Below are 26,710 nucleotides of genomic sequence, written 5' to 3'. Positions count from 1 at the left end.
TTGTTATAATTCTTTTCAGGTAAACCTTTAAATATAAGTTTAACATAATGCATAGGAAAGTGCACAAATCATAAGGTATGGCTTGGTGAATATACACAACATGAACACCCTGTGTACCTCACCTCAATCAAGAAATGGAGCACGAGGAGCACAGTGCAGTGTCTCCTCAGACATCTCCTCCTACTACTGGCTTCTGAGTTTTGTGTAAATGGAATCATTCAATATCTACTGGCTTCTTTTGCTCAACATTTTCCCCCCAAGTTGTTGCATGTAAAGGTAGTTTGTTTTCATTGTGTGTATTCCATTTTATGAATACCCAATAATCTACCCATTTTGTTGATGGACATTCAGATTTTGTTTCCAGTTTTTGATGTTCATATGTATGCATTTCTGTTGAATGTGTTCCTGGGAGAGGAATGGCTGGATTCCAGGGCTGGTATGTGTCCGGCTTTTGTACATAATGCCAAAAAATCTTCCAACATATTTATACTAAATGCACAAGGACTTGTAGTGTTCCAGATGCTCCACACCTTTGCCAGTACTTGATATTCACAGTTTTTTGTGTTTATTTTTTACATCTTAATCTTATTGGTAGATAGCCATATCCCATTATGGTTTTAATTTGTATTTCCTTGATGGCTAATGGTGTGAACAATTTTTATGTATTTATTGGTCATTTAGATAGTCTCTTTTGTGAAGTACCTGTTCAGATCTCTTACCAGTGGGCAGAATTAGGTTGTCTTGTTTTATTTTTATTGATTTTAGTGGTTTTGAGAATATTCTAGACAAAGATAATAGCTCTGTCTCTCTCCCCTTCTGACCAATATAAAGATCTTAAAACAGCTTAACTTTCCTTCTCATTCCCATCGTATGTGATGGCATTTCAGTTCTACCTTGTTTTTAACCCCCCTACACTTGTTATTGCAATCGTTTTATATAGCATTGTAGAAACTACTCATTTACCAATTTCTTTGCTTACTCCTTCTTCCATCTCAGCTCTTCCTTCCAGTTTTCTTTCTGAAATTAATCCTTTGAAAGTTCCTTTAAGTTCATAGAACATTTTAGTGAGACTGTTTTATTTTACTTCCTCTTGATAGTTTTGTTCAATGTATAGTTCTAGACTGACAGTTCGGAGAAGGCAATGGCACCCCACTCCAGTACTCTTGCCTGGAAAATCCCATGGATGGAGGAGCCTGGTGGGCTGCCGTCTATGGTGTCTCGAAGAGTCGGACACAACTGAAGCGACTTAGCAGCAGCAGACTGACAGTTATCTTCTCTCAGCACTTTGGAAATATTTTGGTGTCATACAACTATTTTTTCTTTCAAGTCCACTGCAGATTTAATTGTCAGTCCTTTACAGGTGATTTGTCTCTGGGCATTTCTGGAAAACTTCTAGATGTGATCTCCTCTGGGCATTTCTGGAAAACTTCTAGATGTGATCTCCTCTGGGCATTTCTGGAAAACTTCTAGATGTGATCTCCTCAAACATTACCTCTTCCCTATTCCATTTCCTCTTTACGAATTCCAGTATGTTGAACTTCTTTATTGTCTGCGTCTCTCAGCCTCTCTTTTACACACACACACACACACACACACACACACACACACACACACACACACACTCTGTCTTTCTGTGCTTCAGTCTGACTAGTTTTTCCAAATCTGTATTCCAGCTTATTCTCTTTCCACTTGGGTCTTTCTAATATCTTGTTTCTTTCTCATACTTTTAATTTCTGTCTTTAAGGATTTTGAGTGTGGTTTTGACTCATGTTATAGTCTGTGTCTCAGTATTCCATTGTCTGCAGTTCTGGGGGTGGAGGATGTATCAAATTCTACTCTGTTGTTTTCTGCTGACTTTTGTTTAATGTGGTTTGTTTACTCATGTGCTTTGTAATTTTGAACTTGGCAGGATTTTATCTGTGGGAATCCTTAGGTATCCTGTTTTGAGAGTAACGTTCTCCAAGCCTATGTTTCTTTTCTGCCAGGTATCTGGTGGGGATGGGGTAGGGGCTACCAACCTAAGATCACTTTAGGTTACTCTCTTGGAGTAAGGTTTTGTGGACCACTCTGGTGCCTGGAAAATCCCATGGACGGAGGAGCCTGGTAGGCTGCAGTCCATGGGGTCGCAAAAAGTCAGACACAACTGAGCGACTTCACTTTCACTTTTCACTTCCATGCATTGGAGAAGGAAATGGCAACCCACTCCAGTGTTCTTGCCTGGAGAATCCCAGGGACGGGGGAGCCTGGTGGGCTGCCATCTATGAGGCCGCACAGAGTTGGACACTACTGAAGCGACTTAGCCGCAGCAGCTGGTATGTAAATTCAGATCCCGAGTTCTTGGGGGGATAGACCTCCAGTACTCTTGCCTGAAGAATCCCATGGACGGAGGAGCCTGGTAGGCTATATAGTCTATGGGGTGGCTAAGAGTTGGACACGACTGAGCAACTTCACTTTGACTTTTCACTTGCATGCATTGGAGAAGGAAATGGCAACCCACCCCAGTATTCTTGCCTGGAGAATCCCAGGGACAGAGGAACCTGGTGGGCTGCCGTCTGTGGGGTTGCACAGATTCGGACATGACTGACACGGCTTAGTGGCAGCAGCAGACCTATTGTTACAGATTCTCAGGAGAGATTTTTCTCTTGCCACTCAGTGCTCTGGAAAAGACAGATAAGACTGTGTGTGTGTGTGTGTGTGTGTGTTTTAAATTCTCTCTGTTTGTGGACATATGTTTTCTTTTTTCTTGGTCTGCCTTTTAACTGAGGGTATTACCTTTGGGGTTTCTGGCTTTTTGAGATGGGAAGTGGTAGAGAGGTCTAATAACAACTCCCTACTTTCTGGAAGGAACTCTATCTACCTCTAAGTTGTGACTTAGAAGATCTGATTTCTAATTGAGCAATTTTTTCTTTACAACATTGAGCTCATTTTCAGAAGATCAGGCAACTTCTATTTTTTACTTTTGATCCTATTCAACCCTCGTAAATTGATTGGAAATTCTTTCATAAGTTTTAAGCTGTTTATACTGCTTTGTATTTGTAATTAAATGTTCAGTTTTGTTTTGTTTTAATTATTGAAATAAGAGTTATTTCCATGAGTGTTTCTTCATAGTAGTATGATCTATATAATGACTTTGTTTTGAGAAAGGTTTGCTCCTTGGAGCACATTTTTGTTGTAAAACTGATGAAGATGAAAGTCCTCAAATTGTTCTCACTGTACTGAAAACACTGGCTTCCGTGCACTGATGGCTTAGGATTTATCTGGTATATCCTCTGCGTCATGGCAAAGACAAATGGTTGACTACACAGTATCCTTTTTCTAGTTCCTGTAGTAAGGTAGCCATTAATGCCTAGAAGAATGAACAGATGTAATTAATGTGGTAAATCATCTACAGAAAGCTTGAAATATCTCTTATCAGGGGGGCATTGTTTCACCTTTCATTTTTGAGAGTGTAGCAAATGTAAAAATAACTATTAACCTTGAAGTTGAAGCAGCTGATTTGCTTTGGGTAGAAGGCCTAACCAAAATCCTTGCTGTAATTTCTAGCCACATGATTGAAAAATATAGTGGTAAATGTGTGTTACCTAATTGCTTCCCACTTCCAGTTATTTTTTTGACTTAACAGGAGCTCCAAAGGTACTAGTTTGGGCCTTCTTTCCCCTCTCCTTCTCCCCCTTTTATTTAAAACATCATATCATTTATTACATTGGAGCAGCGGGAATCAGTTTAAAGGACTTGAGAGCTGTGTTAGGTAAATGACTTGGCAACTTGGAAATAGCCCAGTGGAGTCACAATCCTGCTTATCTTGGAGTAACTTTTTAAAACTCAACCATTGAGGATTGTTTCTATAAACTGCCAAATTGAAAGTTGAAGTGAAAAAAAAAAAAAACTACACTGATCCAAAACCCCCCAGATTCTTGTCAGTATGCTTTGTCAGGATCTTGTTTGAAAGATGATGTAGTCCACAGGGTAAAAAACTGTATCATGACAATCAATAAATATTGCAGCTCTGTATTTACATGGACTTCAGAGTTTTTCCTCAAAGGTCTCAATTTTTCATTTTCATATATAAGGTATTTACTTCTCTTTTTTGTTTGTTAGTTTTAAAAATGATAGTGTTGTTATTATATCCTAACATCTTCTATAAAATTGCCAACATTCGCTGGATTATAGAGAAAGCAAGGAAAATTCAGAAAATCATCCATTTCTGTTTCATCCACTCCACTAAAGCCTTTGACTATGTGGATCATGACAAACTGTGGAAAGCTCTTAGAGAGATGGGAATACCAGACCATCTCACCTGTCTCCTGAGAAACCTGTATGCAGGCCAGGAAGCAACAGTTAGCACCCTGTATGGAACAACTGATTGGTTCAAGATCGAGAAAAGAGTATGACAGGGCTGTCTGCTATCACCCTGTTTGTTTAACCTAAATGCTCAGCACATCATGAGAGATGCGAGCTGGATGAGTCACAAGCCGGAATCAAGATAGGCGGGAGAGACACCAACAACCTCAGATATGCAGATGATACCATTCTAATGGCAGAAAGCCAAGAGGAACTAAGCCTCTTGAGTGTGAAGGAGAGTGAAAGAGCCGGCTTAAGACTAAATATTAAAAAAACTAAGTTCATGGCATCCAGCTCCAGGACTGCATGGCAAATAGAAGGGAAAAAGGTGGAAGTAGTGACATTTTCTCTTCTTGGGCTCCAAAATCACTGCAGATGGTGACTGCAACCATGAAATCAGAAGACGATTGCTTCCTAGCAGGAAAGCGATGACAAACCTAGACAGTGTGTTGAAAAGCAGAGACATTACTCTCCCGACAAAGGTCTGTATAGTCAAGGCTATGGTTTTCCCAGTGGTCACATACAGCTGTGAGAGCTGGACCGTAAAGAAGGCAGAATGCCAAAGAATTGATGTCTTTGAACTGTGGTGCTGGAGAAGATCCTTGAAAGTCCCTTGGATAGCAAGGAGATCAAACCAGTCAATCTTCAGGGAGATCAACCCTGATATTCACTGGAAGGACTGATGCTGAAGCTGAAACTCCAGTGTTTTGGTCATCTGATGTGAACAGATGATCATTGGAAAAGTCCCTGATTTTGGAAACGATTGAGGGCAGGAGGAGGACAGGGCATCAGAGGATGAGATGGCTGGATGGCATCACTGATGCAGTGAACATGAACTTGGGCAACGTCTGGGAGATGGTGAGGGACAGAGAGGCCTGGAGTGCTGCAGTCCATGGGGTTGCGAAGAATTGGACATGACTGGGTGATTGAACAACACTTTCTGTATTAGAAAAACACCCCTTCTTTTTCCTGCTGCCATTTGTAGGATTGCTCAATCTTTTAGTTAAACAAAACCAAAATTGTTCACTTCTCAGTGTTCCACCCCCTTGAAATAAGCCACATAGCTCGCTGTGGGTGTGCCGGCCTCAGACTGCTGCTACAGTCACTTGATCTTCCTTATCTGGCGTCACTCTTGGCTCCTTAGTTGTCTCTTCATCTACTACCTTAGCTCCTCCTTTTTCCTCTTCTACCCAGTTTTTTCTGCTGCTCTAGTCACCTCCCTTCTCAGAGGCTCAAAAGCTGTTCTCAGGAGGATTTTTTTGGTTTTGTTTTTCCTTTTCTCAAAATATTCTAAGGAAGTTACTTATATACCATCCAAAGATACATGTTTCATTGACAAATTTCTACACTAGGGTTAAATCTCTCAGTTTGAACTTTTTTGCAAGAGGTTTTGTTTTGTTTTTGCTTTTTTGTCAGTGCTTAGATATTACAGGTGTGAATTCATGAATATAAAGTGCATAAAGCTTGCTTTATGTAAAATATATGCTCTAAAAAATTGGCTATGTCCTAATATAATGGGGTTCCCAGGTAGCTCAGTGGTAAAGAATCCACCTGCCAATGCAGGATTCGATCCTGGATCAGGAAGATCCCCTGGAGGAGGAAATGGCAACTCACTCCAGTATTCTTGCCTGGGAAATCCCCGGGACAGAGAAGCCTGCAGGCTCCATGTGGTTGAGAAGGAGTCGGAGATGACTCAGTGACTAAGCAACAACACTAGTTGTAACTTGGTCAAAACGGGAGATCTGTTCTCAGCAATTTAACATGGTATTCTTTTCACCTTTCATTGGATTAGCCAAATTTGCCAATTCATAAAAATAATCTTTGTCATATGTATAAGCATCTTTCTGGGTCAGTGAGTTTGAGCATTTAGGTGCCTTTCAAACGCAATGTTTGTGATCAGTTATGGCATTCTGTTTTTTTTTTCTTGTACGTGTTATTAACTCCGTCATGTCCAACTCTTTTCTGCCTCACGAACTGCAGCCCACCAGGCTTCTGTGTTCATGGGATTTTCCAGGCAAGAATACTGGAGTGGGTTGCCATTTCCTTCTCCAGGGGAATCTTCCCATCCCAAGGGTTGAACCCAGGTCTCCTGCATTGCAGGCAGATTCTTTACTGTCTGAGCCATAAAGTCTACCATACTTGTACTAGATAACCATTAAGGCTTTGAGCCCGTAGGGTGTGGTATATCTGGGCCAGGTTGACCAAATTACTGTTTACTGACCTTTGTATTAACCTAGAGCATTCTTAAGTCTCCTTTCATGGTGATACAGTGGCAGATTGCAGTTTGACTGGCTCCAAGATAATTTCTCTTAATTATTCCTAAGTCTTTGGTTAATGCAGTGTAAGAACAAGCATTGTTCCAAGAAAGGATATAAATGGCTTTTGAGTTTCTTTTCTTAGCATGCAAGTCAAAAGATCAGGGTGAAAGCAAAAGCACATGACACAAAAGTGTGTGGTTTGCTAGTAGATTATAGGGTTCCTCTGGCTTAAATTATACAAACCACTGTAAGCTGTTAACTAGTGACAATTTTTGTCTCTCTTTTCTATTAGTCTCTATTTTCTGTTAGTTTTCTATTAGTTCTATTAATTTTATTTAGAATAAAACCATGTGATAAATTATAGGTTTATTAGGTACGTTGCTTTACGTATCTCTCTGCTCCCCCCACCCCCAATACCTACTCATCCTTTTAAGATCCAACTCCAATGTAACTTCTCAAGAACTTTTCAAATTGGCTCCTTTCTCTGGGTTTGTAATGCATCTCTAATAACAGAGTGTACTGCATAATTTTTAAAAGAAACTGTCTCCTTTCTTCCTCCCCCAACCCACTAAGTTGCTAGTATGTTAGATTCAAAGGTGATATCTCATTCATTTCTTCATTTTCCAATTGTACTACCTCCTTAGATGTATGACATAATAGGTGTTGAATGAGTTGTTAAAAGAATGAATGAATTTAAGCAGAAAAGTAGAAAAATTAGTTGATATTAGTTGATGAATTGACTGACCAACTTAGAATTTAAAGATAATTTTTTGAAATATAAATTCAGAGCAGATTAAAAATCAGTACAGCTATAGATTTGACAGAACAAGTTGATATTCTCCAACTTTAATAATATTTAGGGGCAGAAAGTATGATGCAGTAAACTGAAATGCCTCTAAATGCAAAGAAGAAATGTGTTTACGGGCTACTTTTGTTTCTGTGTTTTAATTTTAATTAAACCCCTTATGCTGTCTCTTTGGCTGAGGAAACATCTACCAACCACAGGAGATACTTTCCTGAAGTCACGCGGAACTGGAGGGATTGAGGAATGGAAGTGAAGATAGGGAGAAAATTCCTAAACCTGTCTCCTGCCCTGTCTTGGATACAACTTATGATGGTATTTGGTGACTCAAAGCTGTTTTAGTTTTAAAGGATGGGGTGTGGTTCTTGCCGTGGGTAGGCAGCACGTGTTCTAGAGCTTGATCTTGGAGAAGTAAGATTGTTAGTCCTCTAAGTGCTGTGATTTGTTAGCTTGGCACTCGCCTAGCTAATTAGCACTCTTTGAAGGTAAATACTTGAATTTGGGGAAGATAATTTTTTTTTAATTGGTATGGCTTTTTTCCACTGGGTAAATTATTTGAAATATGACACATTTTTCCAACTAAATAGATTTTTAATTCTGTTTTGGACTTTACTCCCAAGCAAAAATTATTTGTGAATGCAGGTTTCTTAATACCACATGAATATCATGAATATTATTCTTCACTTTTTTTATGTAGGGTTTTTTTTTTTCATGCGGGCTTCTCATAATTTGTTCTTGTTCATTTGCTAAGTTGTGTCCCATTCTTTGTGACCTCATGGACTGCAGCACTCCAGACTTCTCTGTCCTTCACTCTTTCCCAGAGTTTGCTCAAACTCAGTAGTCAGTGATGCCATCCAACCATCTCATCCTGTCGCCCCTTCTCCTCTTGCCCTCAATCTTTCGCAAGGTCTTTTCCAATGAGTTAAGTCTTCGCCAAATTATTGGAGCTTCAACTTCAGCATCAGTCCTTCCAGTGAATATTCAGAGATGATATCCTTTAGAATTAATTGGTTTCATCTCCTTGCAGTCCAAGGAATTCTCAAGAGTCTTCCCCAGCACCACAATTTGAAACCATCAATTCTGCAGCACTCAGCCTTCTTTATGGTCCAACTCTCATATCCAAACGTTGACTACTGGAAAAACCATAGCTTTGACTAGACAGACCTTTGTCAGAAAAGTGGTATCTCTGTCTAGGTTTGTCATAGTTTTTCTTCCAAAGAGCAAGTGTCTTTTAATTTCATGGCTGCAGTCACCGTCCGCAGTGATTTTGGAGCCCAAGAAAAGAAAATCTGTCACTGTTTCCAGTTTTCCCCCATCTATTTGCCATGAAGTGATGGGACCAGATGCCATGATCTTAGTTTTTTAAGTGTTGAGTTTTAAGCCCTCTTTTTCACTCTCCTCTTTTCACCCTCATCAAGAGGCTCTTTAGTTCCTCTTTGCTTTCTGCTGTTAGAGTGGTATTATCTGCATACCTGAGGTTATTGTTATTTCTCCCAGCAATCTTGATTCCAACTTGTGCTTCATCCAGCCCAGCATTTCACATGATATATTCTGCATGTAAGTTAAATAAGCAAGGTGACAATATACGGCCTTGATGTACTCCTTTCCCAATTTGAAACCAGCCCATTGTTCCATGTCTGGTACTGACTGTTGTTCTTATCCTGCATACAGGTTTCTCAGGAGCCAGACAATGTGGTCTGACATTCTGTCTCTTTAAGAGTTTTATAGTTTGTTGTGATCCACACAGTCAAAGGCTTTCGTGTAGTCAGTGAAGTGGAAGTAAATGTTTTTCTCGAATTCCCTTATTTTTTCTGTGATCCAACGGATGTTGGCAGTTTTAACTTTGGTTCCTCTGCCATTTCTGAATCCAGCTTGTACATCTGAAAGTTCTTGGTGCACATACTGCTGAAACCTAGCTTGTAGGATTTTGAGCATAACCTTGCTAGCATGTGAAATGAGTGCTATTGTGCGGTAGTTTGAAAATTATTTGGCATTGCCTTTCTTTGGGACTGGAATGAAAACTGACCTTTTCCAGTCCTGTAGCCACTGCTGAGTTCTCCAAATTTGCTGGCATTTGTACTTTAACAGCATCATTTTTTAGGATTTGAAATAGCTCAACTGGAATTCCATCACCTCCACTAGCTTTGTTTGTAGTAATGGGCCCACTTGACTTCACACTCCAGAATGTGTGGCTCTGAGTGAGTGACACATACCCATCTTTGCATAAAATGTTCCTTGGTATCTCCAGTTTTCTTGAAGAGATCTCTAGTCTTTCCTATTCTATTGTTTTCCTCTGTTTCTTTGTATTGTTCACTTAAGAAGGCTTTCTTATCTCTCTTTGCTATTCACTAGAACTCTGCATTCAAATAGTTATATCTTTGCCTTTCACTTCTCTTTTCTCAGCGATCGATTTGTAAGACTCCCTCAAAAGCCACTTTGTCTTCTTGCATTCATTTTTCTTGGAAATGGTTTTGGTCACCACCTCCTGTACAGTGTTATGAACCATGGTCCATAGTTCTTCAGGCACTCTGTCTACCAGGTCTATTCCCTTGAATCTACTCGTCTTTTAAGAGATGGTTAATAAAATGCATTGTTTTGGGAAGTATTATGCCATGATTGAGTCAAAGTCACTTTTTTTCCCCCCACTTGTAGTTTGACAGCCTTCAGATAACAATACAAACTCATAAGTTTGATTATTTTTTGTTTTTAATTGGGATAATGCCTAATCTTTAGACCTACTATTTCACTGAATTTCAGCTTCAGCTCTGTTAGACTTGACTCATCAATCTTTTAATCCAGAAAAAAGCTATTTTGAATATTAACCAAATCTCACTTATCTTCAACCTTTTTGTAATATGACTTTTCTATAATAGCTTCCTCTTTAAATCCTGTATTACTTCTTTTAACAAATAACCATCTATCAAGTATTAAACAGGTGAAGGACATTATTCCTTTACCATTCATATTTTTTTAATTTGCCTGTGTTAGGTCCTGAGGCAACCTGCCTTGCTGTTTCTCACAGCACATGTGAGAACTGTGTCAGTGACCAGACAGTTGTGGGTCAGTGTAATGAGTGCTGTATTGGAGGTGAGCCACAGGGACTTGTGGCTTTAAACTTCAGGCTGGAGGCTTTCCTTCATAAATCCATCTTTGAAAGGGAGCCAAAACTAGGGTATTCCTAAAGGAGAAATTATGGAGTGTAGTCAGAATTGCCCACAGATAAGAGTTCATGTCACCAACTTCAGGAGGCCATCATCATCTTCTTTTCCAAAAAATTGGAGTTTAGCTGATGTACAAAGTTGTGTTAGTTTCATGTGTACAGCAGAGTAAGTCAGTTATACATACGTTTATATCTATTCTTTTTCAGATTCTTTTCCCTTAGATTATTATAAAATACTGAGTATAGTTCCCTGTGCTGCAGTAGGTCCTTGTTGTTTACCTGTTTTATATATTGTAGTATGTATGTTTTAATCCCAAACTCCTAGTTCATATTTGTTGAGCGTAATATATGTTGAACTATCCCCCAGATTTAAACCCTCAAGCTGTTCTAATATTATAAGGAACCTGTCTTATTATAAGGAAAAAGTCAGTACCCTTTTCCTGACTCAGAGCATTGTAAATTCTCAGGAGGAGGTAGGATGTTCAGTCAAAGTGAATAAACAGTTTTGATCCTTGGTACCCGAACACCATGGTCACCATTTTAATCAAGGTTATCTATGCTGTATTATCACTTCTGAGAACAATTAGTTTGGGGAAGACAGGCCATGCGGAGAGTAAGAGCTCCTCTTCAGCACTCCCACACATTCCAGGGCCATCTCTGACTTACGTTTCATAACTCTGGGTGGCAGACTGTTCTGTGAAGATAACTCCTGCATAGAACTCACACACCTCTTACTGCCTCAGCTTTGGTTTGTTTTTTGTCTAGGCCTTTTTTCTCCCCTTGACTTTTGCTCCTTCTGTTGAATCTCTTGTACTGTTTGGTTGCCCCTCAACATCTGGGTTTTCTTTATTGCAGAGCCTCCCCATGCTGTGTATAAAACTGTCTTATATGAAAATGACTTGTAATGAAAAATCACCACTCTGCTTTTTATCTCCATTGCCACTGATTGTATGACTTTATTTGCTTAACCTCCTTGAGTCTCAATATTCTCATCTGTAAAAGGAGCCTGATAGGGTTGTTGTGGGTGGTACATGAGATAAGTATATAAAGCACACAACAGCCTGAATTATTCTAGTGGCACTTTAGCTGCTTGGTGGCAATCACTTTTCTTAAAACACAGAAGTTTACACACGCTTGGCTTTTAATCTTTTTGAAAAAAAAATTTTTTTTTAATCTTTTTGAAATTTTGTGCCATTTCATATGCCCTGTGATTATCTCCCGGCCCCCACCCCCCATTTTTCTGGCGCTTTGCTTTCCTTTTTTGCTGAGTGTTCAGCCGTAGTTGTTTTGCTTCTTTGATCATACCAAGTACCCATTTACCCAGGCATGTCCATTCAGCAGATACTCATGGATGGTTTCAGTGTGCCAAGCTCTGTGCTAGGTTTTGAGATAGAGAGGTGCTCTCATTCAAGGAGGGGAAAACACAGGGAAGCAGCCAGCTGGTAGGGGGAGTTCTGTAATACTATTACTTTAAGCATTATGGAAACCCAAACCCACGTGAAGGAATTTTAAATTTGTTTGATAAGATCAGAAAAGTAGGTTAGCTTTTAGCTGGACCTCATTTGGTAAAAGAAATTTCATTTCAGACAAAAGGAGCTGTTATATACAAAGACGGGTAAAAATGTAAGGTACATATAGTCACTAGGAAGTCAAAAGAAAAGGAAGAGCCTTTCTTTCAGATGTGAAAAACTGCTTGCGGCAGTGCTTACGTTATTTTCTTTGCATATATATGCAAAATGAGAGCAAATGTAGGGGTTGGGTAGCACACGCACTTAGAGACAATATGTGGAAAGTGCATGTTGTTGAACTGAACTTCGTTCTGTCAATTTTCCCTCCATTTGCTGTGTTTCTTCCCTTTAATCATTTACTGTATGTCAGGCACTTTACCACAGGTGTCTCTCTTAATCCATACAACTTTATGAACTAAGATTTTCCTCATTTAACAGATGAGAAAACTGAGACTCAAAGATGTTTAAAAAAACTGAAACTAAAAAATTTGTTTAAGATGTATAGCCTTTAAGTGGTTGAACTCTTCCTCCGAACCAGTGTTATCTCCAAAGTTTCTGTTCTCTTCACCCTTAAAATGTGGAGCTGCAGCCAAAGAGCCTTAGACTAGGTCCACCCAGTAAACTGCTGAGCAGTTGGATGACTGGTACAGGCAGCCAAACTTTCTAAGTTTTATTTCCTTCACCCAAGAAATTGAGTGATTGGAGCAGATGAATCTACACTTCCTTTTAACCTTATGATTTCTTCTTAGGCTCCTTCCGTCTCTTTGGTTCATATCTGATCATTTTGTTCAGCCAAGTATAAGTTACGTGATATAGTAGAGATAAGTTCTGATCTCCAGGTTGCAAAGACATGGCTACTTGGAGTTGTTTAAAATCACTTTTTTAAAAAATTCTATATTTATTCACAAGTTCTGTGAACTTTGCTATCATCTAGCTTTTTTTTTTTTTTTTTTGGAGAAGGCAATGGCACCCCACTCCAGTACTCTTGCCTGAAAAATCCCATGGACGGAGGAGCCTGGAAGGCTGCAGTCCATGGGGTTGCTGAGGGTTGGACAGGACTGAGCGACTTCACTTTCACCTTTCACTTTCATGCATTGGAGAAGGAAATGGCAACCCACTCCAGTGTTCTTGCCTGGAGAACCCCAGGGATGGGGGAGCCTGGTGGGCTGCCGTCCTTTGGGTCGCACAGAGTCGGACACGACTGAAGCGACTTAGCAGCAGTAGCAGCAGTAGCAGCTTTTTTAAAAAATATTATTATTATTATTATTTTACTTTACAATATTGTATTGGTTTTTGCCATACATCAACATGCATCTGCCACGGGTGTATACGTGTTCCCCATCCTGAACCCCCGTCCCACCTCCCTCCCCATACCATCCCTCTGGGTCATCCCAGTGCACCAGCCCCAAGCTTCCTGTATCCTGCATCAAACCTGGACTGGCAATTCGTTTCTTATATGATATTATACATGTTTTAATGCCATTCTCCCAAATCGTCCCCCCTCCCTCTCCCACAGAGTCCAAAAGACTGTTCTATACACCTGTGTCTCTTTTGCTGTCTCGCATACAGGGTTGTCGGTACCATCTTTCTAAATTCCATGTATATGCGTTAGTATACTGTATTGGTGTTTTTCTTTCTGGCTTACTTCACTCTGTATAATAGGCTCCAGTTTCATCCACCTCATTAGAACTGATTCAAAAAATCACTTTTGAAATAAAAACAGTGATTGCCTCTGGGAATGTGGGAGAAGGAGATTGCCTAGGAAAAGACATGACAGAGGTTTTCTGGGATAAAGAAAATGTTCTATATCTAGATAGGAGTTGGGGTTATACAGGTGTACACTTACATGTTTCTGCAACTTCATTGTATGTACATTTTGTACCAAAAGAAAAAAAGTTATAAGCAAATACTGAACTCTAGCTAATGATATGCCTGCTGAAGTATTTGAATTAAGTATACAGTTCAGTTCAGTTGCTCAGTTGTTTCCAACTCTTTGCGACCCGATGGACTGTGGCACACCAGGCTTCCCTGTCCATCACCAACTCCCAGAGTTTACTCAAACTCATGTCCGTTGAGTCGGTGATGCCATCCAGCCATCTCATTCTCGGTAGTCCCCTTCTCCTCCCACCTTCAATCTTTCCCAGCATCAGGGTCTTTTCAAATGAGTCAGTTCTTCTCATCAAGTGGCCAAAGAATTGGAGTTTCAGCTTCAACATCAGTCCTTCCAATGAATATTCAGGACTGACTTCCTTTAGGATGGGCTGGTTGGATCTCCTTGCAGTCCAGGGGATTCTCAAGAGTCTTCCAACACCACAGTTCAAAAGCATCAATTCTTCGACACTCAGCTTTCTTTATAGTCCAACTCTCACATCCATACATGACTACTGGAAAAACATAGCCTTGACTAGACGGACCTTTGTTGGCAAAGTAATGTCTCTGCCTTTGAAGAAGCTGTCTAGGTTGGTCAGGCTTCCCTGGTAGCTCAGAGGGTAACTTTTCTTCCAAGGAGCAAGCATAATTTAATTTCATGGCTGCAGTCACCATCTGCAGTGATTTTGGAGCCCCAGAAAATAAAGTCTGTCACTGTTTCCACTGTTTCCCCATCTATTTGCCATGAAGTGATGGGACTGGATGCCGTTATCTTAGTTTTCTGAATGTTGAGTTTTAAGCCAACTTTTTCACTCTCCCCTGTCTTTGACTTTCATCAAGAGGCTCTTCTGTTCTTCTTTGCTTTTTGCCATAAGGGTAGTGTCATCTGCGCATCTGAGTTTATATTGATATTTCTCCTGGCAATCTTGATTTCAATTTATGCTTCATCTGTACACTTTAATTTGTACAGAAAGTGTACAATTGCCTGTAATTTACTTTAAAATGCATGAAAGAAAAAAAAATAAAATGCATGAAAGGTAAGCTGTATTAATGGATGGAAAGAGAAATGGGTAGTTGAAGACATACGTGATAAAGTATGAAAGTGAAGTTGCTCAGTCGTGTCCAACTCTTTGCGACCCCATGGACTGTAGCCTACCTGGATCCTCTGTCCATGGGATTTTCCAGGCAATAGTACTGGAGTGGATTGCCAGTACTCCAGGGGATCTTCCCAACCCAGGGATTGAACCCCAGTCTCCCGTGCTGTAGACAGACGCTTTACCGTCTGAGCCAGCAGGGAAGTGATAAAGTATAGTACAGTGTTAACAATAGAATCTAGCTAGTGCATGTATGTCGCTCACTGTAAAATTCTTTCTAATTTGCTATCTATGTAAAAGTTTTAAGAATAAAATAAATACATATATGTTAGTATTAAATACAATAAATTCTTGAGGAGAAAAATCACTTTAAAAATGAGCTGACAAAATTTCATATCTCCAGCCTCCTCGTTTGAATGGTCTTTGTTAGTACCACCCAAGGCTCTAGTTAGACTGTCATGAGTTTAAGTGACCTGATTTAAACAACTGAGGGAGGTCTTTGCTTTCCTTAGCCAATCTTGTAGGTGGGGCAGGTTCCTTCCCTTAGACATTTCAAACTAGTCTAAGTGTCCCTCAGAGCTTAAGCTTGCCAAGCAAAGCTCATCTCTGTGGCTGTTTTGAGTCAGTAATAGTTATACCCTATTTCTAGAAGCTAGTGTCACCAGCAGCCAAAGGTTAAACTTTTCTTCTCCTCCCCTTTCCTACCCCAGATATAGCCTCGATCAGATGAGGTTTGTTAAGGAAAAAAAGTTCTTTGGTTTTGTGCTTTGTTTTCAGTCTACCACTTGTTTGAGATGCCTTATATTTCTTTCACAAATCACACTTCATGCTTTCACAGCACTTTAGTTGGAGACAACTTCTCATTGTGCTGGTTTGAGTTCTGGCACTTCAGAGCATCTTCATTCTGAAGATTATTTGGAGCAGAGAGCTTTTCTTCTCTTCGTTGGTTAAGCCTTAGCTCCTCCCCGTGTGTTCAGTCACTCAGTTGTGTCCAACTCTTTGTGACCCCATGGACTGTAGCTGGCCAGGCTCCTCTGCCCGTGGGATTTCCCAGATAAGAATACCACAGTGGGTTGCCATTTCCTACTCCAGGGGGTTTTCCAGACCCGGGATCCAACCCACATCTCCTGTGTCTCCTGCATTGGCAGGTAGATTCTTTACCACTATGCCACCTGGGAAGCCCTAGCCCCTACTGGTACCCAAATTGAGTATACCATCCAAGTTGTGTTTGAAAATACTGGCATTAGGAGTGTATGAACTCTTGTGCAGCAAAAGAAGAGAGGAGAGGTGCTTGGAACAATGAATTCAATCATGGGATACCTGGTTTATTTTTTTTTAATACAGTTAAATAGGTAAAATATGTTTTGAATTATTTTGTTCTTTTCTGTAACTGATGACAGTAATTAATCACAAGTCATTTTACATACTGAAAACACAAGTTATTGACATGCTGTATGTTTGAAAATAGAGTATAACAAAATGACATTTTACAAAATTTAAGTGAAACAGACATTTGACATAAAATTGGAGTTGGAGGGCAATGGAGAGAGGGGGATAGAATACTTCTTGAGTTTCACGTGAGTCTCTGGCACTCAATAGAGAGTATTTTTATTTAAAACCCACAAAACTGATGGGCAGAGGAAAGGAGAAATTTGATTACTTGAGAGTTATCCTAGAAATTGGATCTGTAAATTTACATGAATCCCTGAAACGGGCAGGTGTATGTGAGTGCCAAATAATGTCTGAACTAACCCAGAAAAATTCACTTTTCTGCATGACTGTGTGAAAGCATTGGTTCCCAACAACTTTCACGTTTATAAGGATTTTTTTTTAAGGACTCACTACACATTGGGCAGGCAGCTCTGTAGTCCAAAAAGTACTGGCTGGATTTAACGTACTGGGGGCATGTGGATTCTGAAAAATGTCGCACCTTGTCTATGCCAGTAAATCAGAGTGTCTATTCTTGATACTGAATCTGATGTCATTGGCAAATTTTCCTCCTTATTGGTAGGGTGATACTCAGAAGGGAGAAATTTTTTCCCTGTATTTTGCTCTCTCTCTGAGGTGTTCTTACGATTTCCTTTTCTTTTCTTTCTTTTTTTTTTTTTTAAAGCTATGAAATAATACTGGCAAGTCCCAAGAAAACTAGCTCTGGATTTCATTTTGTCTCTTCAGCTCTGTGTGATCTTGCGCACATTCCTGACATGTTACAAACAGCTTGTGTCTCTGCATGTGCAGTATCCATTTTCAGTGGTGAAAGCCCCAAAAGGAAACAGACTGATTCTTCCATGTACAAACAGCTGGGCAGTTGTGGATGGAATTAATTGCTGATATGTATTGGCTGTGTTTTTCTTCTCTTGTCATTTCCTTTGCAGCTGTGAAAGTGAAATTTGACTTGAAAACAGACATTTCCAACAGTGCAAATCCAAAAAAGTATCAAGATGGCACTCTTCTAATAGAATATCTAACCGCTACCTTTAAGTTGCTCAGTTTAGGGGTTAGATGGGGAAGAGCAAGGGATGGCAGCAGGTGATTCATAATTATATATATGGATGAAAAAATAATTATATCCGGCAGTTGGACTATGAAAGGAAGATTTTAGAATGGATTGACTTATCATATGGGAAGAGTGACCTTATAATCCAGCAGAAGGTTAGATCAGTCAGCACCTACCTCCTGAAAGAGGGTGTTCTAGGCCATCTCTCAAAATATTGAAATTTCAGTACTCCAGACTGATTTGCTGTTCCAGTGTGAGGGAGTAGCAATTGGAGAGGGTAATGTGACAACATTAAAAATATTTTCCCAGTCTTCTCCCAAAGCTTTTTCCGTTGTTTGTTTTAAATGCTATATAAATGATTATATAGCTTATTTTTTACATGCTGAGGTATTTTATTGAGAAACCTATTTTTTTTATTTCATTGGTTATAGGAGTTCAGTTAATAATAACTGGTTGTGTCTCTGAATGTGCATACAGAAAGTAGTATTGATTAAAGTCATTTTGAACAATAATCATGTTTAATAACAGTTTCAATGACTGAAATTTTAAGCTCTGTTAAAGGTTTTTAGACAGTATATATGCATCCTATTGAATATCTTATTTGGAAATAAATCAGAAAAAATTAAAGCATGGAGTTATTTGAAAAAGTGAGTGATTGAAACTTTTTTAAAAGCCCAGTGTGCATATTAATGATTTTCATCAAAATAATTTCCCCTTTTATGCATTTATTTCAATATCATATCAAAGCATAAATCAAATCCCTTGTTTTTGAAGGCAACTCTTGCTAATTAGTTGATAAGAAAATGTTTTTTTTTTGTTTCTGCATTGCCAGGAGAACTGGAGCATTAGTAGAAAAGGATAGGTAATGCTTGAACGTGTTCAGGTCCCCTGTCTTAGCCAAATAGGCCAAAGTCAAGTTCTAGAGCAGTATTGCTGACACCTTGAGATATGCAGAAGCTGCTGTTGCTAAACTTAGAAGTTGGCATGGTTGGACTTCCTTTATAGTAATCCACTTCCACCTAACGTTCTGTTGGCTGAGCTGCATGATCTACCTTGCATTTTATCTTTACTTTCTTCACGAAAAAGCAGTGTCTGTATTTCATTTTGTGGCAGGAAAGCTGATCTACAAACCTGAAAATTTCCCCCGTTTCTTTGAAGACAGTTAACCAACTAATTTTGACTCTGAGGCACTGCAGAGTGTTGTGGCAGCACTAACGTGCAGTTTGCCCTCACTGAAGTCGGTCTGGGTGTGTTGTTTCCCCTAGAGTGTGGGCTCCACCCTTGCTCTAACCGCACGGTGTGGATATCTCACTGTTTAAAACAAAGTTCATTTTTAGGGCAGCGTTGCATCAGAGTTGCCACACAAAACCCGGCTTAAGAAAATTACAGCAGCTTCCATTCTTTTTAATAAGTAAGTACAAAATTGTCCATTGTAATCCTGAGAGCTCACAGCTTTAGGGGGAAGCAGAGATAAGATAGATGGTTAATTTTGTGCCAGTTGCTACCAACGTGCAATATTCTTCTTGGGGAGGAGCCTGTGGCTTTATCAATCAACTAAATTTTTCCCTGTTAGTTCACTTGTCTGCTTTTTGGCCCTCTTGAACAGTTTACTGAACTGTTCTTAATTGTTTGGGGGGATGACATTGACTATTTAAGGAAAATACTGATAGTCTTTCATGTGCTAATTGTTAAGAGTAAAATGCTTAAAGTCGTGTTTTACACTGAATATATTGGACTCATTAATAGCATAATCTGGCAATACTGTATTTCAAGACATCATAGCGTGAACTTTGTGTGTAAGAGTGGGTTCATTGAATTAAAAAAAGGCAGCATCTAAAGAGCCTTTATTTCTGTCATAATGATGCTTTGTCCTCCTGCTATTGGGTGTTTGTCAGAAGAGTTGGAGAAGGCTGAAGCCCAAAGTTCTGCTCCATGCCTTGTCTATGCCTCTGTGTTCTTTCTAGCGTTTGTGACGTGAACGGTAAGTTGAACTATAGGAGGTTTATTGTTATTCAGTGAGGGCCACATTCAGCAATAATTCTTTGCAAATGGGGGCTAACTTTTCTTTTTTTCACACTGGAGTTCTGTTTGGAGTTGGGTTTTAAATGCCTGTGAGTATGTAATTCTGCACTGCCCTACAAGGGCACAATCGAAGAGAGGCTGTGCTGTGTGATGTCTCCACTGTTGTCTTCCTCTCCTGCAGGTTCAGTGTGTCCCCTTGTGGGGCAGACGCACCCATTTGATAAAGCAAGTTGAATCATATGCCTAAGTTGAAATCTAAAGCTGTGTGCTGAAAACAGATTTTCTGTAAAGCTTGCAGGGGTGACATTGTGTCATCCTTTTTGGACTTGGATTTCCTAGCATTTCCTGCTTCAGCTTCCTCTTGGTTGAATTACTACTCTTTAGTAGTAGTAATGTGTTTAGCTATTTTCTAACATCACAAGGATACAAGAATAAAGTAAAAGCATGGTATCATAGAAAGAAACACTAGCCTGGAAACCAAGAGGCTTTTACTTTGGACACTAGTTTATCTGTGAAATTAGGAATTTGCGTTAGCTCTCTAAGACCTTTTCCAGCTTAGAATACTCTCATTCTCTGGGTAAAAGAACCATGCCTATTCCAGAGATGCTAAAGGGAATGCACTAGATTTGAGAAAAAAAAATGTTTAGATGTTAATCCAGAAACATTCTTACAAATGACGTTAGAACTGAAGCTTTGCTTTAAATAAACTGTATGTTCAGAAATTTGGGGAATTTGCTATTTATTATCTGAGGAGTAGAATTAGATATATAAATCATCCCCTCAACAAGAAAGTAAATTTTCAAGCTGTAACTCGGTGAATCTCTTGCCACAGGTGTTGTGTAGAAATTTTATTAAATGTTGCCCTGATTCATGGGGTCGCAGAGTCGGACACGACTGAGCAACTGAACTGGACTGAACTGATACTCAATGTGGGCTTTCCTGGTGGCTCAGGTGGTAAAGAATCCGCCTGCTATGCGGAAGACCTGGGTTCAGTCCCTGGGTTGGGAAGATCCCTTGGAGGAGGGCATGGCAACCCACTCCAGTATTCTCACCTGGAGAATCCCACGGACAGAGGAGCCTGGCGGGCTGCAGTCCATGGGGTTGCACAGAGCTGGGCTGCAGTGACTAGGCGGCAGCAGCAGCATGCTCAATGGACAGTTATTAGTTCTATAGCCTTGGGTAAGTGGCTTTCAATCTTTTAAAAATATATATATTTTGCATCATGACCCAATACATGAACAACATACATACCACTTAATCTCCAAAATAAATTTTTCTTAGCACAAAAAACACAGTGCTGTGTTTTCTGTTCTGATTCATTAAGAAAAAAGTGTGTTTCAATCCACTGAGCTAGATGACCTCTGCTGTCCCTTTGAACTCTAGGAGAATATAGTTACTCCTGGACTTTTATCCTTGCTCCAGAGCAAAACTTGGCAACTAGTTTCCTGTTAAATATTGAAGTTAAAAGCTTTTCTAGATAGATTTTATTTAGAACAGTTATAGAAAGTCAGTAGGTGATATCTCATACTCTCTTATTTTTTTCTTCTAATTATTATGTAATGTAGAGAAAATGGTTTTTTTTTTTTTCCCCTTAGTCCTATTATATAGCTGCCATCAAATCCCTTCCTCTTTACCTCCAGTGTGCTGTACAAATTTTATTTATGCCTACTGTATTAGTGAAAACTAACATACCATGACATGAAAAGGGTTAGAAAGTCTTTTCCAGAGAAATAAATTGTGTCGTGTAGATTAGATACAGAGTATCAAATTAGCCTTGATAGACCCTATCTTTGTTTTCCTCAGAGTTTTCCCAGGGCTCAGTATAAGTTACCTTCTAAAAAGTATTAGTTTTGTACCTTAAAAAATGTACATGGAAAAAGGTGAGACCATATAAAGGACATATGACAGAATGTCTCTTTGGCACCCTAATGTTTGAGCCCTGTGCCCCGGTGGGTATTTTCTTCTCTATTTTTTCCAGAAAATTTCTATGAATATGAGTGGATATCTTTTTAAAAAATCCAAATAAAATTATATTACACATAAACCATTGTGTATCTACCTCATTCTTTTTAATGGGTGTGTCTCAGTGGATGGATGGATGTACCATCATTTATTTAAGCATTCATCTTTTGATAGACACCTGGATTATTTCCATGTCTCCCTTATCAGATATACTTATCAGTCTTCTCTCCTGCCTCCATTTTGGGACAGAACCTAGAACCTAGGTGCTTTTGGAAAGGGGTGAGAGTGCTGTGTGGAAATGGAAAAACCCCTCACTTTTGTTCCTCTCGGTAGAACACCAAAGTAGGCCCCACTGTCCCGACTATCATGAATGCCTAAAACTGCCCTGGGAGTCATTTTTCAGCAGATTAATGAAATGACATTGGGTTCAAAGTCTGGTAACTAGAGTGTGAGATTGTAAGTAGGTCACTTAACCCCCTTGATCTTCAGTTTTACAATCTATAAAATGACAGATTGAAATAGATGAGTCTTAATGTCCCTTCCAATTGTAATAGTTACATAGTATTTTTTAATATTGGCTTAAGCTCTAGAACCCAAATTGTATGAAGTTTCTGTTATTTAAATTAAAAACATCTTTTGTGTATATTGTGTGGTCTGTAATTTGTTTGACCTGCCATATGGTCTAAGCTATTTGAAAGTTTAAGAATGTTAAAAAAGAGAAGTTGAATAACATACTGTATTTTACATAAACTCTCCTTTTCTAAAAAAAGAAAAATCACTTTCAGAAGTATAAAACCCTTTCCAGAAGTAAAAGCAAATCTTTTTATCAAGCTTTTGAATACTTGAGGAGAAGATTCTGAGTGAGGTGATGTTTGTTTTTAAAATGGATCTTTGTAATTTTCAATGAATCCAGCCATTCAGAGTTAATCCTAAGGGCTTTGAAACTTGGCTTCAGTCCGCTTGTTTAAATTGTTTTCACATTCTAGCCCTCTAATCCATCTCCTTGTTTCATTGAATGCTAAAATTGATGTTGCTTGACATAGCTGAAGTTTTCTGATTTGGTGCTGAGGAAGCAGCCTTAGAGGTGAACTGTGCACTCCCATCCTGCCAGCAGAGTTATCAAGTTACACAGCGAAGTTACAGAGTAACAGAAGCAGGAGTTTTTGCTGTATCACATGTAGGATGTTTCAGTTCAGTCCAGTCCAGTTGCTCAGTCGTGTCCAATTCTTTGCGACCCCGTGAATCGTAGCACGCCGGGCCTCCCTGTCCATCACCAGCTCCCGGAGTTCACCCAAACTCCTGTGCATCGAGTCGGCGATGCCATCCAGCCATCTCATCCTCTATTGTCCCCTTCTCCTCCTGTCCCCAATCCCTCCCAGCATCAGGGTCTTTTCCAGTGAGTCAGCTCTTCACATAGGATGTTTAGCATTGCCTATTTCACAATTCTTATAATTCTGTCAAATGAAAGCTATCCTGAAAGCAGAATGGAATAAGAATATCTTCATTTGATTTATATCATTACAACAGGGAGATAAGAAGACATTTTCTTGGCATGAAAGTAGAGGAGTCTGTGTGTGTGTGTGTGTGTGCGCGCGCGTGCTGGTGACCCTAGCTTCTTAGCAAAAAGCTTGACATACCTTGAATAAGTGTGCTTCCCTGAAACCTGAGAGATTGTTATCCAAATAATGCTAGTGTTGCATGTTAGTTTTCATGTCAATTGTTTGACATAGTTCAGTTTATCAAAATGTATTGAGGACCTTCTAGGAGCCAAGAACTGCATTAAATAGTGGGAATGCCAGGTGACAGACAGGCTCACCAGAATCTACTAAAATGACAACTGTTATTTCTTCCATTGTTGCAGTTTTCCAGTATCCACTGGTAAGTAGAACTGGGCAGAGAAAGTTCTTCAAGTTTGAGAAAATAAATGAAAACAAAGTATATTTCCGGTATTTAATAAGGGGTATTAATATCTTCTTAGGGTAGTGTCAGTTACTCTTCTGAGTGTGGGTCTGCTGGTGACATCAGTGTCCCACTAATCAAATTCTAAATGAAACACATTTGTGATACGTAATTGAGCCCTCATTTTTGCCTATTGTTGCACTTATTGTACCTTGTATTTTATAATGGCTTAAACAATTGCTTGTATGAAACTAGAAACTGGTCACACCATGTCTTGATGACATATCGCAATATCCTTGTCAAGTTACTTCATCCATTGTGGCATTTACAACTAAGGAAATTCTCCAGAGTTTAGAAATATACAGGATACTTCTGCCTACAGGATGTTGAACAAACTTTGTCTGAAACATTTGAAACCATTGTAGAAAAATAGTCCCAGGATAGCAAAATCAGTCAAGTAGATTGTCGTTTGAGCTGAAGCAGAAAGCTTTTTAAACAAGAGAGAAATAGTCTAATCATTACTCTGGTCTGTTATGTATGCAATCCCAGAAGGGACTGCTTTTTCTACTTTGGAGCCCAGCTTTTGGCCAGGGTCCTGTGACACTCAGTGGGAATTCACTTCCTATCAGGAAACGCTGTTTTTCAATGTATTATCTTGTTGAGACAACCACAGTGGACAATAGGCTATTAATGTATTAGAACAACAAGTGTCATAACTAAGCCAATATTTGCTTTGTTTTGAGTGTTACCCTACAAAAAAAACTTTGGCCAGGCTTCAGAATATGTTTGACCATCAGTAACTGCTGGACATTTTTCATACTCTCAAAAACGTAGCTGAATAATTTATTCTTCTCTCTCTGTTGATAGGAAGTGAGTAGAGTAAACCTGCAAAAGTTCATCTCCATTATTAAAGCACTTTTTTCTTCTTTGTTCTTTTTAACTGTCATGGCTTTTGTACCCAGCAGTTGGTGCTGCTGCTGCTGCTGCTAAGTCGCTTCAGTCGTGTCCGACTCTGTGCGACCCCATAGATGGCAGCCCAACAGGCTCCCCCGTCCCTGGGATTCTCCAGTATTCTTGCTTGTATTTATCTCTCATTTGGCATTTGTCATAAACTGGCTTGTACTGTCAGTCTCTTTCCATGTAGGTGATAGAGAATTTTGATTCTCGATAGTTAAACTAAAAAAGTCTTCAAGGGCAGGACCTAGATCTGTGCTTTATATCTCTTTATATTCAATCTAACAGCTGGATTAGTGGATAAGTAGGTTTTTTGGTTATATTAAGATGATATTTTGTAGCATTATTTGTATCTGGCCTCAGAACACAGTGGTTAAGTATAGATTTTTTTAAATTGCTCTTTTTATACCTTCACAGTTTTTTGTGATTACTTTTCAGTCTGCTACAGACGTTTCACACGTCTCATTACCTCAGCCATCTTGGGTGCCTGGCCATTCGGATCAAACTGTGATTAGCCCAGTTTTCAAGAGTTGTTCTAGATTCTCTGCCCTAGTTTACTGGGGAATGGGATAAGTCAGTAGCCCTACTCACCTCACTCAGTTTAATAAACCCTTATTGAGTAAATATAAGTGGATAGTGAAGAAAGGGAAAATGTTGGCCCAGTTACTGGAGCAAACAGACATAAACAATTCAGAGGCAACACAGACTATGATTAAGTGCTTTGGGGAGGGGGAATGGGGAGGCTAACTCTGATGGAGGAGACTGGGGAACCATCATGGAAGGAGTTGGTTTTCTAATAGACCGCAAGGTGTAGATTAAGATTCGGCTGGATGGAGATGAGCAGGGAAAACTTTCCAAGTGTGTGAGAAATAAGGTGATCAGAGCATCAGTTAGGGAAACGGCTTTGTTTGGGAGAGCCATCATTTTCCTCTAAATCTGTGAGAGATCCTAAAACTTTTTCCATCCTGTTTTCAGACCCTGAATTTTAGAAACCCCTAGTCTGATTCTGAATAATTTCTTTTTTATAGATGGGAATCCAGGATGCTTTAAAAAAAAAACAAAAAAAAACACTTTAGGGAATAACTAAGAAAATGGTTATGTTTGGAAAATTATGGTAGGTAACTTTGTGTTAACTCAGATGTAACAGTGAACCCAAAGGATTGTAGTATCCGTATTACCTTTTAGATGTTTAAAATAATACTTTACAACTTTATAGAATACCCTCCCCTGACAGTAGAGATCAAAAGTAGACACAAAGCATTTACCGAACTCTGGAGAGCTACTTAAGTTACCAAGCTCCATGAAGATTGCTTTTTATTTGACAATAAAGTCTTGATGCAGGCTTTAAATCCAGCTAAATAGGCTGTATAGAACTAAACTGTGAGTCTAGTCTTTGTGAGCATCAGAAAAACAAGAATCCTACTCCAAGCTTGAGTGTAAAATATAGCAAGCAATTTAAGTGGACCCTTCAGGCATGTATGAGTGGGCACAAAAAGCTGAGTCATAAAATACATTCTCCCTAGTGAATTACCTTGAAAGTTTAAAAAAGAAGTGTTCTCATTATCTAAAAAAGGTATAAATGACTCTAAATTCTTACGAAAGCACACACCAAGAAAGTCTGTTTTGTGTGTTTTTAACCCTGGATACATACCTGCTGCTGCTGCTGCTAAGTCGCTTCAGTCATGTCCGACCTTTAGCAACCCCATGGACTGCAGCCCACTAGGCTCTTCCATCGCTGGGATTTTCCAGGCAAGAGTACTGGAGTGGGGTGCCACTGCCTTCTCCGGGATGCATACCTACAAACCCCTTAAACTCAAGAAACTGATGCTTGAGGCACTAGCTGATTTTTCTTTTTCATGAAAGTTAACATTTAATGTACAGTAGGTTTTAAAATTAGTTTATTGCCAAAACCTTTAGTTAAAATATTTTTTTAAATGTTGTTCATATTTAATCTTCTCTTACATTGAGAGATCGTGTGATCAGCATTCTTTATAGCATATGCTGCTCTAGATAAGGAGAAAAATCTTGAGTCAGATAAATTGAGGGACTGGGGCAAGTCACAGTCTCTCCTGGGACCTGTCTCTTCCTATGGAGACATGAGAGGGTAGTACTTTGTAATAATACTCTTAACACCTTTAAATTCTAGAGATGCTCTTCCTCTTTTGGTTGTAATTAGATAATATTAGGGAAGGCAGTATTTATTTCTTGGAGGAGTTGTCATTTAGATTTATAAATGCTGGTTGTTTCTCTGTTATCCTTACAAAGGTATTTTTCAGCCTCTTGTTTTTAATAAGCTTGCCTCCATAAATTAGAGATGTTGTTTTAATGTTTTCTCTTTTCCCCT

The 26,710-nt window shown here is 39.3% G+C and overlaps 1 protein-coding gene across 10 annotated transcripts in view; it reads left to right on the top strand.

Annotated features, from left to right (window-relative positions):
* The window catches only part of ADD3 (adducin 3 (gamma)), a 129,486-nt gene that overhangs the window by 49,154 nt on the left and 53,622 nt on the right, over positions 1-26,710 (top strand). For 2 of the 10 annotated variants that reach the window (XM_010859376.1, XM_010859371.1), the window contains exon 1: positions 18,204-18,940. The exons of the other annotated variants lie outside the window; for them this stretch is intronic. The gene's annotated coding sequence lies outside the window, so the exon portion shown is untranslated. Of the gene's footprint in view, positions 1-18,203; positions 18,941-26,710 lie in introns of those variants that run through there. 10 annotated transcript variants of the gene reach the window in all.

The sequence above is a fragment of the Bison bison genome, unplaced genomic scaffold (assembly GCF_000754665.1).
Source record: "Bison bison bison isolate TAMUID 2011002044 unplaced genomic scaffold, Bison_UMD1.0 scf7180017864456, whole genome shotgun sequence".
In the NCBI taxonomy this organism is placed as follows: Eukaryota; Metazoa; Chordata; class Mammalia; order Artiodactyla; family Bovidae; genus Bison; species Bison bison.
The sequence above is the reverse complement of the archived record's forward strand: the minus strand, read 5'-3'. Positions and strand labels throughout refer to the sequence as shown.